Source organism: Tiliqua scincoides, chromosome 3, assembly GCF_035046505.1.
Source record: "Tiliqua scincoides isolate rTilSci1 chromosome 3, rTilSci1.hap2, whole genome shotgun sequence".
In the NCBI taxonomy this organism is placed as follows: domain Eukaryota; kingdom Metazoa; phylum Chordata; class Lepidosauria; order Squamata; family Scincidae; genus Tiliqua; species Tiliqua scincoides.
In genome coordinates this window covers 239346864-239361331 of record NC_089823.1, presented here as the reverse complement: position 1 = coordinate 239361331, position 14468 = coordinate 239346864, and the positions used below count along the sequence as shown (strand labels likewise).

The 14468-nt window shown below is 49.4% G+C and overlaps 1 protein-coding gene across 1 annotated transcript in view; it reads right to left on the bottom strand.

The window, feature by feature from the left end:
• LPP (LIM domain containing preferred translocation partner in lipoma) overlaps window positions 1-14189 on the bottom strand; it is a 313546-nt gene extending 299357 nt beyond the window's left edge. Inside the window, exon 1 of the mRNA XM_066619985.1 lies at window positions 14102-14189. The gene's annotated coding sequence lies outside the window, so the exon portion shown is untranslated. The remainder of the gene's footprint in view (window positions 1-14101) is intronic.
• Window positions 14190-14468: the final 279 nt, after the last annotated feature.

Genomic DNA, 14468 nt, shown 5'->3' with positions numbered 1-14468 from the left:
TGGCCTACCAAACCAAACTGAAAGGAGCTCGGGTTTCTCCATCTGCCTAAAACATTCATATATTTATAGCCCACCCTCCCCCCATACATATATATTCTACGCATTCTCTCTCAAAACCTTCTGGTCACTCTCCTGGCCTTTCCCTCTTGTGGCTTCTGCTACTATCTGAAGTGAGACAGCAATTGCTCAGGAGCAGGGATGACTCTGCATTACTTGGCATGCAACAGGTGCTGTATCAGACAGCCACCACCTTCTGCTGAGATGCAAATGCTCTGCCCCCACCTGAACCCAGCAGAGCCCATTTCAGAACAAGGACATGAACTCTGGGGCAGGTGCCTGACTATGGAGTGCAGCCTCCTGGTGCAGCTACAGGAAGTAGGATGGAGATACACAGTGCCCTCAACATGCCCAGCGTTTTACAAATGAGCAACAAACACACCGACTCCTGCTCTGAGGAGCTCACAGTCCAAGATTCAGCGCAGGAGGCCATATTCTGAAACTGCAGGCCTCATTTCATTGGCCACAAAAGGGCACCCTGAATAGCCACTCACCAAGCAGCCCACATGGCAGGGAAGAGTCATCCCCCAGACAACCAGGCTGGGAGGATTTAAAGTGCAAGGGATGGCACTGAACTTCTTCCTACCTGCACTTCCCCACCACATTTTCTCCCAGTGAGGCTCCAGGGCTGAGTAACTCCCATTGCAACTGAAACACTGAGCAACTCTCACTGCAAACCGAAAAAAATGGTTTAGGGATGGGAAAGCAGGAGCAGGGGGTCCGATTCCCCCCACATCTGCCCACAGCTCTCCCCATCCATCACTTTATAGGGAAGCAGCAGAACCTGCTAGTAGAGAGAATCAACTAGTGAAGTCCCACATACAGCACAAAGTTGAGGCTTGTTAATAACTTTACTGCAACATGGACAGAACTGCAGCCCTTGAGACACAGGCAGAATGAGAAGACAGGGAAAAGGCACCAGACAGACATCTGTGAAGGTAGGAGAGGGCAACCCACAGCCTGTAACCAAGTGACAAGTCAAGTTACACCTCCCACTATAGGTGGTGATTATTAACACCCACCCCTACTGACTATGCGCCGAGTGGCTCTGCTCACAAGCAGCTGCAGCTCTTCCATGGAACCCAGGCTGGGTGCTGCTGCATCTGGTCTAGTTGTGCACTTAGAGGATGATGGGGGGCTGAGGTGGGTGTATTGTGATGGAGTTCCAGGCAGTCAGGCTCTGACACCGGACCTCCTGGGTCACCCACCCTCTTTTCTGACTGCAAGCCTGCAGTCTGACTGCAAGACTTGCTTCTGGGCTTGACAGTCCCATCGAGGTTGCAACACTGGCCTGCTGATCCAAGAGGCCAGTCTCAGTGCACCAGACCCTATAACACCAGAGCTCAGAGTGGGCCCCTGATTCCAAGCAGCTTGTTGGGTTCCAAGGACTCTGCCTCATCCAGATCTCTTTTTCCCAGTTCTTCCTGTGGCTCATGCCCCCACACTCGCCACTGGGCCCTGCAGTCTGTCACTGCTGCCTTGGAACGGAAGGCAAACCTGCAATCCTCTGGCCCCACAGACCTGACCTGCCTTTCCCTCCTAGGACACAACCTCACCTGTGAAAGACTGTGGCCCTGCCTCTGCCCTGGCTGCCAGCTCTCCTATAGCCTCACACCTGCTACGGTGTGAACCGGCAGCACCACAGCAGCTGTCACTTAAATGCCACAGTGAATAGTGTCCAATACTCCACAAAGCCAGGTGGTGCTCGAAGCACCGAACAGCAGCCTCCTGAACACAACTAAAAAATTGCTTTTGTCTTCATAATCATTGCAGCCACTTCGCATTGTCTCCATTTTGTCTTAATTTTGTAACTGCAGGCTGACCCCACCAAATGTAGGCTGATTTAGTGAAGAATCCCCCTTCTCTCATACATACAAGGGACTGCCTCTTCTAAGGAGATGCCTGCTGTGGCAGATACACGCTTCATGGAAAAGCACTAATGATTCCCCCCCCAAACTGTTATTTTATTCATTTTCAAATGTATATACACTGAGCAATTAATCAGTCTAAACTCCTGAAATTAATTGGTTAAGATTTCTTTTCCAGATGACAACTCCAGCACAGAACCTACATGAAAAGGCAAAAGCACCAACACTTGCCCGACTCAGGCATCGATTTTCAGCTCGGTGCTGATGGGACAAAGACAACTGCACCTGCCTTGGCTCATGCCTAGTTCTTCCAGCACATCTGCAGGCTGTAATTCATGAATGAGCCAGGATGGTGTGGTGGACTGGGAGTCAGACTTAGACCTGAAAGATCTAGGTTCAAATCCCTGCTCAGCCATAAAGCATCCTCGGTGACATTAGGCAAGTCACTATCTCTCAGCCTCACCTACCTCACAGGGTTGTTGTGAGGAACTACGTACACAACCTGAGCAACCTGGAGGAAGGCAGTATAAAAATGTGAAAAATAATAATTCACCACATCTCCCAAGGACTTTTGAAGGGTGTCGGATCTCAAACCTCAGCCAGAGTGTTAGGGTGATGTAGGGGCTAAAACTGTGCTGAAAACCACCTGCTTTGCCTGCAGATAAAAGGACCTCAGGTAGTGGCCTCTCTCCCCCTCTGCTTAGAGATCTTGTTGCAGGGCCACTGTCAGTTACATCAGGCAGCACTAATTGAGCTTGCTTGTTTTTAGGGTCAAGGCACCTGAAGATCACCTTCCCCCATTTGATGTGCCCCTTCATTCAGATCTAGGAGGAAGGTTCTCTTTTTGTGTCCTGCAGCCTCTAGATGCCCAGCTGGGGGCAGTATACAAGAGGGTCTTCTCAGCAGCAGCCCCCTTGATAATGTGCAATCCCCCTCCCAGGCTGCTTCTCTCCTTGCCAGACCCAGCTCTTTGCACAGGCATTTTCTGATTTTTACCATCTACAGTGCTCTCTGGCGTGCTTATGCCATTCAAGGCTTGCTTTTTTAATTGCTGCTGCTGTTTTTTAAAATGCTTTGTATTGGCTTGTTTTCATCATTTTGTAAGCTGCCTAGAGACCCATAAGGGAGATAGGTGGGAAAGTGTTTAATGATACTAGCACTGATGGTAATAATGGACACATTTCTAGATAGTTTCCAAGCAGCAGGGTGGCAACAGCCCTTTCGAGCATGAGGTCGCAATGCAACAGCCTGCACATGAAATATGCACATAAATATGTACCTTTCCCATACAACTGCAACAGTGAATGTTGGGGTGCTTTTTAAAGATGAATAAATATGATAGGGCCACTGGGGACCAAAATACAGAGGTCTGTCATAAAAATCAAGTCTGGTTCAGAGACCACTAGTTCACCATCTCTGCGGTAAGGCATACTAGCTGTCCTAGACCCTCCAGGAGTGCCCAAAGCTGCCTTGCACCAAATCTGATCTCTCTAGTGCAGTTTTTCTTAAACTGTGGGTCAGGACCCACTAGGTGGGTCATGAGCCAATTTCAGGTGGGTTACCATTCATTCCAATATTTTATTTTTAATATATTAGACTTGATGCTACTATGGTATGTGACTACATTTGGGGAAATGATACAGACCTGTACTTTTAACAAGCTGCTATGTATATTCATTTTAACAATGATAGTTTTTTACCCCAGCAGTGTCTTTTCAGTGGCTGTCTGCTGGTGTTCTTTTGCATCTTTTTAGATTGTGAGCCCTTTTGGAACAGGGAGCCATTAGTTATTTGATTTTTCTCTGTAAACCACTTTGTGAACTTTTCGTTGAGTATTTTCATTGAAAATTAAAATTGTTTATTATTATTATTATAGTAAATGGGACTAACTCCTGGGTAAGTGTGGGAAGGATTGTAGCCTAGGATTGTCAAAAAATTTTCCTGCTTGATGATGTCACTTCCAGTCATGACATCACTTCTGGTGGACCCTGACAGATTCTCATTCTAAAAAGTGGGTCTTGGTGCTAAACGTGTGAGAGCCACTGCTCTAGCGTATTGTCTCTACACTAAGTGGGGGCAGCTCTCCAGGATTTCTATCTCTCCAGACAGAGAAGGGCTTTTCCTTACTCCACTTGGCAATGCTATTGAGGACTCTAAAGCATCACATCAATGCTCAAAATTAATGCGCAGAATTATTCCTGGTACAGTGCAACAAGTCTTCAGCCCGCCCTCCCTGCAAAGTTAGCATGATTCTGGCAGGCCCTTTGCTCCCCTGAATTGAGGCATCAATGACCTAGAACTATTTTCAGTAACTGAGGGATGGTCTCTGCTCCAGAGAGAAAATGACAGTTGTCTCTCCAGGCTCCTGGGATTCAACATAGGAAGCTGCCTGATTCTGCAATTCTATCCACAATTTCCTGAGAGTAAGTCCCACTGAACTCAATGGGACTTACTTCTGAGTAGACATACAAAGGATTGGGCTGTGACAGACTCCACTTGCTGGTCCAGACTCAGACTGTTCGTTCCCCCTGGCAGCCTCCTCCCCAAGAGCTCTTTTGCAATTCAGCTACATGGGATCCGTATAACTGGAGATGCTGCCAAAGACTGAACCTGGGACCTTTAGCATGCAAAGCAGGTGCCTCACAGGAGCTGAGCCTAATCTCTCTGGGATTAAGGCAGAATTGCAACTCAAGTGTCTTCGACATTCATTTTAAATGCTCTTTAATCTTAACAATCAGGCAACATTCTTGGTATCGGGATTAGTAACATAACCACACACACTATATTTCTCCAGGCCTGGGAGCAAAAACAACCAAACACTGCACCCACCTAACCTACTTTCTGGGCACACAGCCTGCCAAAAACTTGTCATCTAAGGGGTTTTTTAGATCTGTGGTTTTCAGTTTGACCTTTTTCCATTTTGTTGGGTTTGTTTCTCTTTTACAAAACTCAACAGCTCTCCAGGACGGGCTGAGAAGATAGAGAGACAAACATTTTCCCCCCAGATCGTACCCTTATTACGAAATGGTTGCAACTCTGGCTTTCCCTAATGTTTGGGAAAACTTTATGCTTTTGAATATCTGCTCTCCTCCACCAGCTTTCCATTCTGAATGGCTGCCTGCCTCCTTCCTTGCAGTCTGTAACTTGAATTACAAACAGAAGCAGCTCCCAACAGTACTTAATTACTGGAATGGTGAGAAATAGGTCATCTACAGGTTGAGCACACTGTACTTCCAGGCAGGCTACAGGCTCACATGATTCAATGCTCCTCCATACATAGGAAGTCCTGTACCTAGAAGAGATGCATGTCCAAGAGAAGGCCACTTCTCCGAACTTCTCCATGATGCACTCCTTGTCCAAGCACAAGGATCTTTTTCCCACCAGGATAGCAGCCCTCAGCTTTTTAAGAGTTGAACCCCCTTTCTAACCCTAACCTGTCAAGCCCTTCAGCTCTGTGGAATGCTCCAAGGGCATGACTGAGGGCCCAATAATGTCCAACTCTCCAGCACCAATTCAGCCATAACGCAGCCCCTCTCTGACTGCCCCCCCCCAATGCAGCATGTGACACACACCCTGTTGGCATGGCTGCATCAGCACTGGAAAGCTGGATGGGGTTGGGCCTTAACTTATGCAACTGGAGATCATAATTGAGGGGGCTGGAGTCGCTCAGAGAACTCTTCTAAAAAGCTTTGACAAATTCATAGAGTGAGGGCTAATAAGGGTCATTTGCCACACTAGCCAAGTGGAACCCCCATGTGCAAGTACCAGACACTGCTGACAGTTAATGGAGGGAGAAGACTTCACCTTTGTGCCCTGCTTCAGAGCTTTCAGAAGCATCTGATCTGCCAGGGCTGGAAACAGAGACGCTGGATAAGATGGACCCACCATGGTCTGATCCAGAAGACAATTTATCCTGTCCTTCATTTTAATTTGTTTCTACAATGTCCATCTCCTGCCTTTTCTCTCGAGGGAAGCCAAGTGCAGAAGAGGACAGGGCTTGTCAAATTCATGAGCACCAATTCTTCAAGGTGGGAGAAAATGGTGATAATGAAATAAAAATACATAATACCACTTTCTACACTTTTCATTTTTGAAAAAAAAATTGCAAAAAAAAAAAAACCCGCTGTTTTGCTTTTTATTTATTATTTAATTGAATGTGGGAGTGCAAGGACAATGACTGCGACTGCATCTGCAGACACTATACCATCTACAGCAGTGGTTCTTAAACTAGGGCATCGCGATACCCCAGCCGGAGAGCCCTGGCCACCTTAAGGGGTGGGGAGGAGGGGAAGGCAGCAACATGATGCACTAGATTGTGCCGCTTTGGAGGGGCACAGGGGCTTGCTGCCACTTACCAGAGCATGCAGTAGCCTCATGGAGGTGCAAGGAGGCCCAGCATTGGCCTCCACAGGGCTCCCCAAGATGTGGAGACCCTCAAAATTGCAGCTGACTTCACGAACCACAAAACCGGAAGTGGTTGTGATCACAATTTTGAAGGTCTCTGCAGCGTGGGGAGCCCTGTGGAGGCTGGCGCAGGGGCTCCTGCACTCCCATGAGGCTGCTGCAGGCTCTGGTAAGTGGCAGCAAGCCCCTGTGCCCCTCCAAAGTGGCACAATCTAGTGCATCACATCACTACCTTCCTCCCACCCCTGCACACACTTACTGCGGCTCAAACTCTCCCTGAGAGTTTGAAAACTGCTGACATACAGTATATCACCCGACTAGCATACTTTTAAAGCAATTACACAGACCTACACAAAACTTTTTTAAAGTTTCCAAGGAACTTTGAACCATTTTAGGATATTTTGGGAGTGCTGAATGCAAAAATGGCATCGGTTTTGCACAGTTGATTCTAATTGGGGGGGGGGATGGCATATCAATGGGGGATGGCATATCGATGCCAATCAAGTACCCCAAATACACCAAAAATAGGTCTAACTTGCAAGACAACAAAATGTGTCTAGGCCTGTTTTATAATTATAATGTAAATTTTGAATACAAACATATAACACTGCTTTCTGCGCTTTTACCTTTGGAAAACACCGACTTTTACAAAAAAAAAACTGTTTTCTCCCACCTCTACCAACTGTGGACAAGAGAACTTATGTACAAGATGGACTTTGAGCAAGTGTCATGCCAGGACAGCACTATACCTGCTAGGTGCATTTTTTCTACACAAGCAGAAGCAAGGAGGCTCTGTCTCCTTTCCAACTTGCCACTTTCCCTCCTTCTTCCCTCTCCCTCACCCATCTCTCCCCCCCCCCACCTGTCACCTCTCATTTAACAAAATCTTTAAAAAATAAATAGGAGTTCTACCAAAGGTTGGGTTGCAACACATATGTGGCCCCCAAAACAGCTAAAGACCAGAAAACTAGGGGTACTAAGTTCCAAGGAGGATACAGAGACACTCAAAGAAAAGAAACTAAGCTGATAAAGTATTTAGAATGAAGAAAATCTATCTAGGAAAGGTTGAAAAAGCCGCTGAGGGAAACACATATTGCGAAAACCCCATCAATCAACAAAGCATTCAGCATCAAAAGCACCAAACCACCCAGCAAAGTATATCCACCAAAGGACTACATGAAAGAAGCTCACAGATGCAGAGCCAGGTTGAAAGACAAGCAAACTGGGAAGCTAACAGAAGATAACAGTCGCCAACTATCAGGAGGGTGTGAACCATTCTGAGTTGGGCATGTCAACAGTGTTGAGATCTTGCTGGCGGTTTCCCACACTTGCTTAGGAAATTACCTCTGGGTTCATTCAGTACCAGAGAATCAACCAAGCTAGTGGTCCGCTCTGACCAGACGCTTGCCAATGAGCACTGTATTTGAACCTTTAGAACAGGGGTCTCCAAACTTTTTGGCCAGAGGGCCGCATCAAATGTCTGACACAGTTTTGAGGGCCGGAAAAAAAATTTAAATATAAAATTTATATAAATAAATTAGAGATGGAACTTAGATGTGTGAATAAATGAATGAATGGGCTCGTTCATTCAACCTCTTTGGCACTCAGAACACCCTCCAGATGCAACCAGAGCATAATTCCAGTCATGTTTGGCAAAGTGGGCCAGGGGCTTTCAGGGGACAAGAGGCTGGCCACGGGCCAGATAGAAGCTTGCCACGCGCTGCATCTGGCTCCTGGGCCGGGGTTTGGAGACCCCAGCTCTAGAACAGTGTTTCTCAAACTGTGGGTTGCGACCCACTAGGTGGGTTCCCATTCATTTCAATATTTTATTTTTAATGTATTAGACTTGATGCTACAATGGCATGTGACTGCATTGAGGAAATATTACAGATCTGTACTTTTAACAGGCTACTCTGTATATGCTTTTAACAATGATAGTCAATGGGGGCTTACTCCTGGATAAGTGCAGGTAAGAATTGCAAACTAGGGTTGTTAAAAATTTACCTGCTTGATGATGTCATTTCCGGTCATGACATCACTTCTGGTGGGTCCTGACAGATTCTCATTCTAAAAAGTGGGTCTCAGTGCTTAAAGTGTGAAAACCATTGCTCTAGAAACCATTTACCTTGTAAGGACTACATCAACAGTACAAAGAGCTTTACATGCTCAGAACACACTACTGTATACAAATTTTAAGCATTATGCTTAGGTTAGCACTTGGGACCAGATGTGAGGCTCACAAGGAAGCATGGAATATGCATCAAGAGGAGATGACAGACTTTTGGATTACCACAATCAACACCAAAAATTGGTGCAAAGTTGTGTGTGCATGTGTTTCATATATTCACTGGATTATTGCTGTTTATCACATAGTTTGTTCATCTGATATAGTGACCTTGCCAATGGTCACATTAGCCACCTTGTGGCTAACCCAAAAGGCAGGACGTAAATATTCAAACTCACCAGAGAAAACATATGAAAAACACTGTCAATGCAAAGTGGCTGTGCTTAACCCTTGCACCCCTTTAACATCTTCCCATTTCAACTTACTACACATACATCATGTGCAAATGGAAACCTGCCTGGTTCAAACTCATATCTACTCGTACCTGCACACTTTTGGGTCTCTCTCTCTCCTTCCCTTGTTGACAGGTTTCCAGCATCAAGAGCTGAGAACCCAAGGCCCACTCAAATCTCCAGGGCTGGTCCTCAAACTTGGAGAGGAAGACAGGAAAACCCCTGCACAGGGCTGCTCCCCGATAAAGAACCTGCTGTTAGCCTTTCAGCTCACATTCGTAATCTTGACTAAGATTTTGAAAAGGGACCGTTTTATTTATTTAGCTTCCCTTTTCAGTCCAGGTGTGGGTAGAAATGGCTGCCCGGAGATCCTATGCATGTCTATTCAGAAGTAAATCCCAGTGTAGTCAATGGGACTTACTTCCAGGAAAGTGTGCATAGGATTGGGCTGTCAGGGAGTTGACCGTTCATCTGTGGAGACTTGGGGTCAAATCCTATCCAACTTTCCGGCGCTGGTGCAGCTGTGCCAATGGGTCACTCACTGCATCCTGTGGTAGGGGGGCAACCATGGAGGCCTCCTGCAGGTAAGTGAATGTTAATTCCCTTTCCTCAGGGCTGCATTGCAGCTGCACTGGAAAATAGGATAGAATTGGGCCCTTATGGCCCTGCTGGTTGGCAGTCCAGGTTCAGACTGGAGCTGCAGTATCAGCAACAGTGCCAGCTCTCAGAAGCTTTTTGTCTGGTGGGAGAGGAAGATACAGGCACCTTATCCCATGTTGGCATGAACTGGGGGCTCCTGATCACCTAGTCACTGCAGGATATTAGTTTTCAATGCATACAGTAAATATTAGTTAATCTGGAAAAGGCTGCAATACCTGCCACAGCCCAGTCAGTCGGACTGATCAGGGGACCCCCCCAACCTTCTCTAAGCTTTCAGCCCAATGGAGTGCAAAGTGTTGAGAGCATATTAAGAGCTCTGCTAGACCAAAGCAATAGTTTCACAGTGGCCAGCCAGAGGTCTCTGAGAAGGCAACAGCCAGTAAAGGGCATTCTGAGGTACACTGCCTCTGAACATGGAGGTTCTCCCAGGCTATTGTGGCTAATAGCCATTAATAAAGCTATCCATAGTTAGTACATACTAAACCTATGTACCGGGAAATTACTTCCAGTCTCTCACAGAAAAAACTTTCATGAAAACAATTTCATGAATAAAAGTGCTTTAACCTCACTCTGCCATTCAAATGTAGCCACGAGAGTGTAAACAATGAGGTTTGTGAGCAGCAGCCTATCCTAGTAGTGAGGGAACAGGAAGTAAAGAGGGACATCGATCACTCCTAAATCCCTGTAAGCTCCATTTAGGAGCAGCAACACTTAGAGCTGTGCTGTGCTCACCATGTCCTGCAAAGCCAACTTTGCATTCACCATGTGGCAATCAGAGCAATTACTGGCTTAGCCTACACACATCAACACCTTCCACTCAGCAGCAAAGGTCCCCTGAGGGGAAGCAGAGATGCCTGATGAGCAACTCCGAAGAGCAAGAACAAGTTTTGGCAGACCCCAAAGAGAAAGCCAGAGACGGTAGCGCACTTGTCTGGCCAGGCACGTCTGTCTGGCACGTCCTCACAGGCACTAGAAGCGAGTGCAGAGGAAGTGCAGTGACACACGTGTCTCCGTCTCGCGCACCTGAGCAATGTTTTAATGTGCTCTGCTCCCCTGTGGGAGATGAACAAGCCAGAGCACCACTTAGGGACAAGGAAGGCAGACCCCAGCCCATGTTGGGGACGCATATGAACATTCCTCACGAGCACCAGACAAGTTGCCTTGTAGACACAGGTTTATTTCTATCACCAACTGAACAGGCCCGCATGCACCCTAAGCATGCTGAAGATCACGCCTTTGCTCCCAAACAAGAGATTCCTGCTATCTGCAAGGGAGGGTGCACTCTGCTGTGGTGCACTGTGATGAGCTTTCAGTCCTCTAGGGCCCAATCCTAATGGGTCATAGTACTGGCTCCGAGCTCCAGCACCAGTGATGGGTGTCGTAAAGGTGCCATCAAGCATGTTTATGGCACTCTCAGAGGAAGGAGCGCAGGCAGTGGGCCAGTGCCAATCGGAGGAAAGTAAGAGTTCCAGGCAGCAATGCAGGCTTTTGGGGTGGGAGGAAGCATTCTGGGGCAGGGGAAGGCCCCAGCCCAAGAGGGAGTTGGGACCAGCAAAGCCCTGTTTTAACATATTCTGTCCTCCACGTTGGGCTGAAAAGCCTGACACGGAGGTTCTCTTGTCTGCGCTGTAAAATAGTCGGTGCAGAAGTAAGAAGCCCCATTGCGGGTCCTGGGGGTTTCCTTGGGGGAAGGGGGAAAAAACCCTTCCCCCAAGGAGATCTCTAGCAGCGTCCCACTCCCTGCAGGATACAGTGGCTGCCATTTTGGTGCCACTGTTCCTCTGGGTACCAGGAAGGATAGAATTGGGCTATTAAACTACACACTGTCAACTTGCAAGTTAATCTTTCAACAAGTTTTTAAGAACACACACTGGTATTTGCCTGTGTTCTTCCCTCCCCTCCCTCTATTTTTTCCTCACCATCTAATTAAAACTGTAAACTCCTTGGAAGCAGGGACTCCTCTGTTCTGTGCCTCTGTAAGTCTGAAAGGTGCCATGAACATGGATGGTGTGAAATAAAAAACTACAATTATTATTCCTACAACATCATTGATCTACACAGTTTCATAAGCCAGGTCCCTGCCTCCAAAGAGCATACAAGACGGAGAACAAAAAGGCCATTAAGGCTTAGAAATGATCATGCCTCACCTATCAAATTCCCCAGAGTCACAAGACAATAAATGCAGCTCAGATCAGGTAAGATTCCTCTAGCCCAGGATCCTGCTTCCCAGAGTGGTCAAACAGGAGAGCTCACACACACAGCCTAAGGGCAATATCCCTCCCCTCTCTCTCCCTGGCATTTGGTATTCAAAGGTAGAGTGCTTCTGAACACTGGAGGATCCATTTAGCTATCGGGTCTGATAGGCTTCTATGAAATAAGACCTTCCAGCTTTCTCACAGGCTACCAATGTCTATAAATCCAAAGAAAAGTGTCAATATACGAGTACAGTTGTTGTTGCTTGGGAGGAAGAGAACAATTCTCTGTTGCCGATGACCCAGAAAACCAGCAAAGCAATCCTGGCCAGAGAAGGGCTATGCATATAAGCCCAGCTCAGTCAGACCATCCAGGCAGGCATTCCCTTCCCCACTGGGGCCAAGCAGATGCCTCCAGGAGGCCCACAGGCAAGGCAGGAAGCAGCAGCCTGTCCTCCCCATTCAATGAGGAGAGCCTGAGGTCCTGGAAGCAGCGTTGCCCTTCTTCCCCCCTGAAACTTTCTTGCAAGGCACCCTCTTGCACCCCTAAAATATGCCCAGTCAGCCACGGGTGAACAGCTCTGCTTTTTCTGACTTTTAAGTAGTGGAACCAGAACAGCATGTGGAGGAGCCCAGATGGAGATGCAGAGAGGGGTCACTGCCAGTTGGCCCCAAATGTGTCATCCCCCCCCCCCCCCACCTATGCAGCTCACTTCAGTCTTCTGCAAGGGTTTCACTGCTCTGCCTGCTCCCTGACATTTGGTACAGAAAGTAACATCTTTGTAGGACCCACAGACAGTGGCATCCACAGCACTCAGCAAGCCTCAACAAGCCAAACTGAGGAGGCCGCAGACCTCACCGAAGCACTCTAGATACCTACTTCCAAAACAGACATTTTCCCCTCCCCCCTTTTCACATTGATGCGTCAGAGACCTGCACATTTTTCTCAGTTTGCACATCCTTGTCATAAATTTGCACATAACATCTTGCGACCGAGCCCCTGAAATAGACACAATTTCAACCTGGCAAAGTTATGAGTTCCAGTTTCCAAGTGGGACAAACTGAACTGTGTCAACCAAACAGGGACAGTTGATAGAGAGGTCAACACAACCTAGTGACTGAAGGCTGGAGACAGACAGGTTTGGGGCCCTACCCCCCCACCCCAAAAAAAGTTAATGTGGGACAGGAGCACCTGAGCCTGCGGGACACACGTTTTGTCCAAAGCCACACCTGCCCAGCAGGTACTGCAGGGCTCTCATTGTGTTCAGCCTACAATACCGGATAGCCAGAGACAACAGCAATCCAAAGGAAAGGAGTCCATGCACCCAGGTGAGTGGTGCCTCTGGCATGCCACTTTCCACTCTCCTACACACCAGGTTGCCTGTCTCCAGTCACACCGTGCTGGACAACACCCAGTCCTTCATTGGGGCCCTGTGTGCAAAATGCAGCCACACTTCCCATCTAGAGCCATGATGTGACTGGCCTGCCCCAGCTCAGGAGCCACTGGGTCAAACACAGCCCTCCAGCCAGAAGAAAACGGGAAGAGCTGATCGGAGCAGAGGCCCAGCTTCTTTTCCAAGAGCAGTCATCCTATTCCTTCTGGGAAGCCCCCAAGCAGAGCCCTTTCCTGCCACGTGGGTCCGGGCCCCTGATGTTTAGGAACAGAGTGTCTCGGAAGGAGACAAAACCAAGGGGTTTCCTGAAGGGCCAACAGATGTCCTTGCGATGGCTGGCTGGGTCAACCCACATTGGAAGAAAGGGGGAAGCCACCTTATTCCAGGCAACAAATGTATCACCACTGTTCACCCTCCTTTTTTTTGCCCACTAAAGAGAATAATGCCCATGGAGAGAAGGAAGCCCCTTTCCTGTCCACAGCAGCAGGCAAGGAGCAGCCACATCTTCGACAGCGGAAGCTGCCCCAGGCTAGACTGACTCCAGGAATGAGCAGTGGGTGGGGAAGCAGGTGAGGCAGAGCCTCCCCACCAGAATCCTTTGCGAAGTGCCGCCATGTGGGAGGTGAGGCGGGTGTGAGCTGAGGCAGAGCCTCCCCACTGGAGTCCTCTGGAAAGTGCCTTGTGGGCTGAGTGTGCTGGAGCACCTCCCAGGGCGGCGCTTTTCGAAGGACTGCCGTGGGGAGGCTCTGCCTCACCTGCCTGCGCCGCCTCCCCGCCCAGCGCGCACTGCCTGGCGGCTACTGTCGGGAACAGCACGGCCTGCAGTGGGGCCCCCTCCGGGAAGGCCGGACCCCCGCCTGCCCGCCCAGCCGCCTCGGGGAGGTTCACCCCTAGAGGACGCCCCGCCCAGGCAGCTGCGCCCGGAGGAGGAGGGCGCCGCGCCCCACGGCTGCGGGGTCCGCGCGCGGGGAGGGGAGGGAGGGGAGGAGGAGGAAGGGCGGCCCCCTACCTGCGCCGGGCGGAGCGGAGCGCAGCGCAGGAGGCGGCCGGGCCCGCGAGCCTGCGGTGGCGGCAGAAGAGGAGGAGCCGGGAAGGGAAGCGGGTGGGCGCTCCTCCCTCGCTCCGCCCGCAGGAAGGCCGGCGAGGAGGCTGTGCCGCCTGCCCCAACTCGGGGCTGCCCCGCTTGGACGCCCGCCTGGAGCAGCCCGCCGCAGGGCTCCTGCCCGGGCGCCCTCGGGGGCGAGCTGCGGCCGCCCGTCCCCGCCGCCCCGGGAGCCCCGCAGCCGCCCCGTCCGGCCGGCGCAGCCCTCGGAGGCTCTTCCCGGGAGCGGCGGGGAGGCGTCTTCCGCATTGCCCCCGACGCCAGGGGGCAGCTC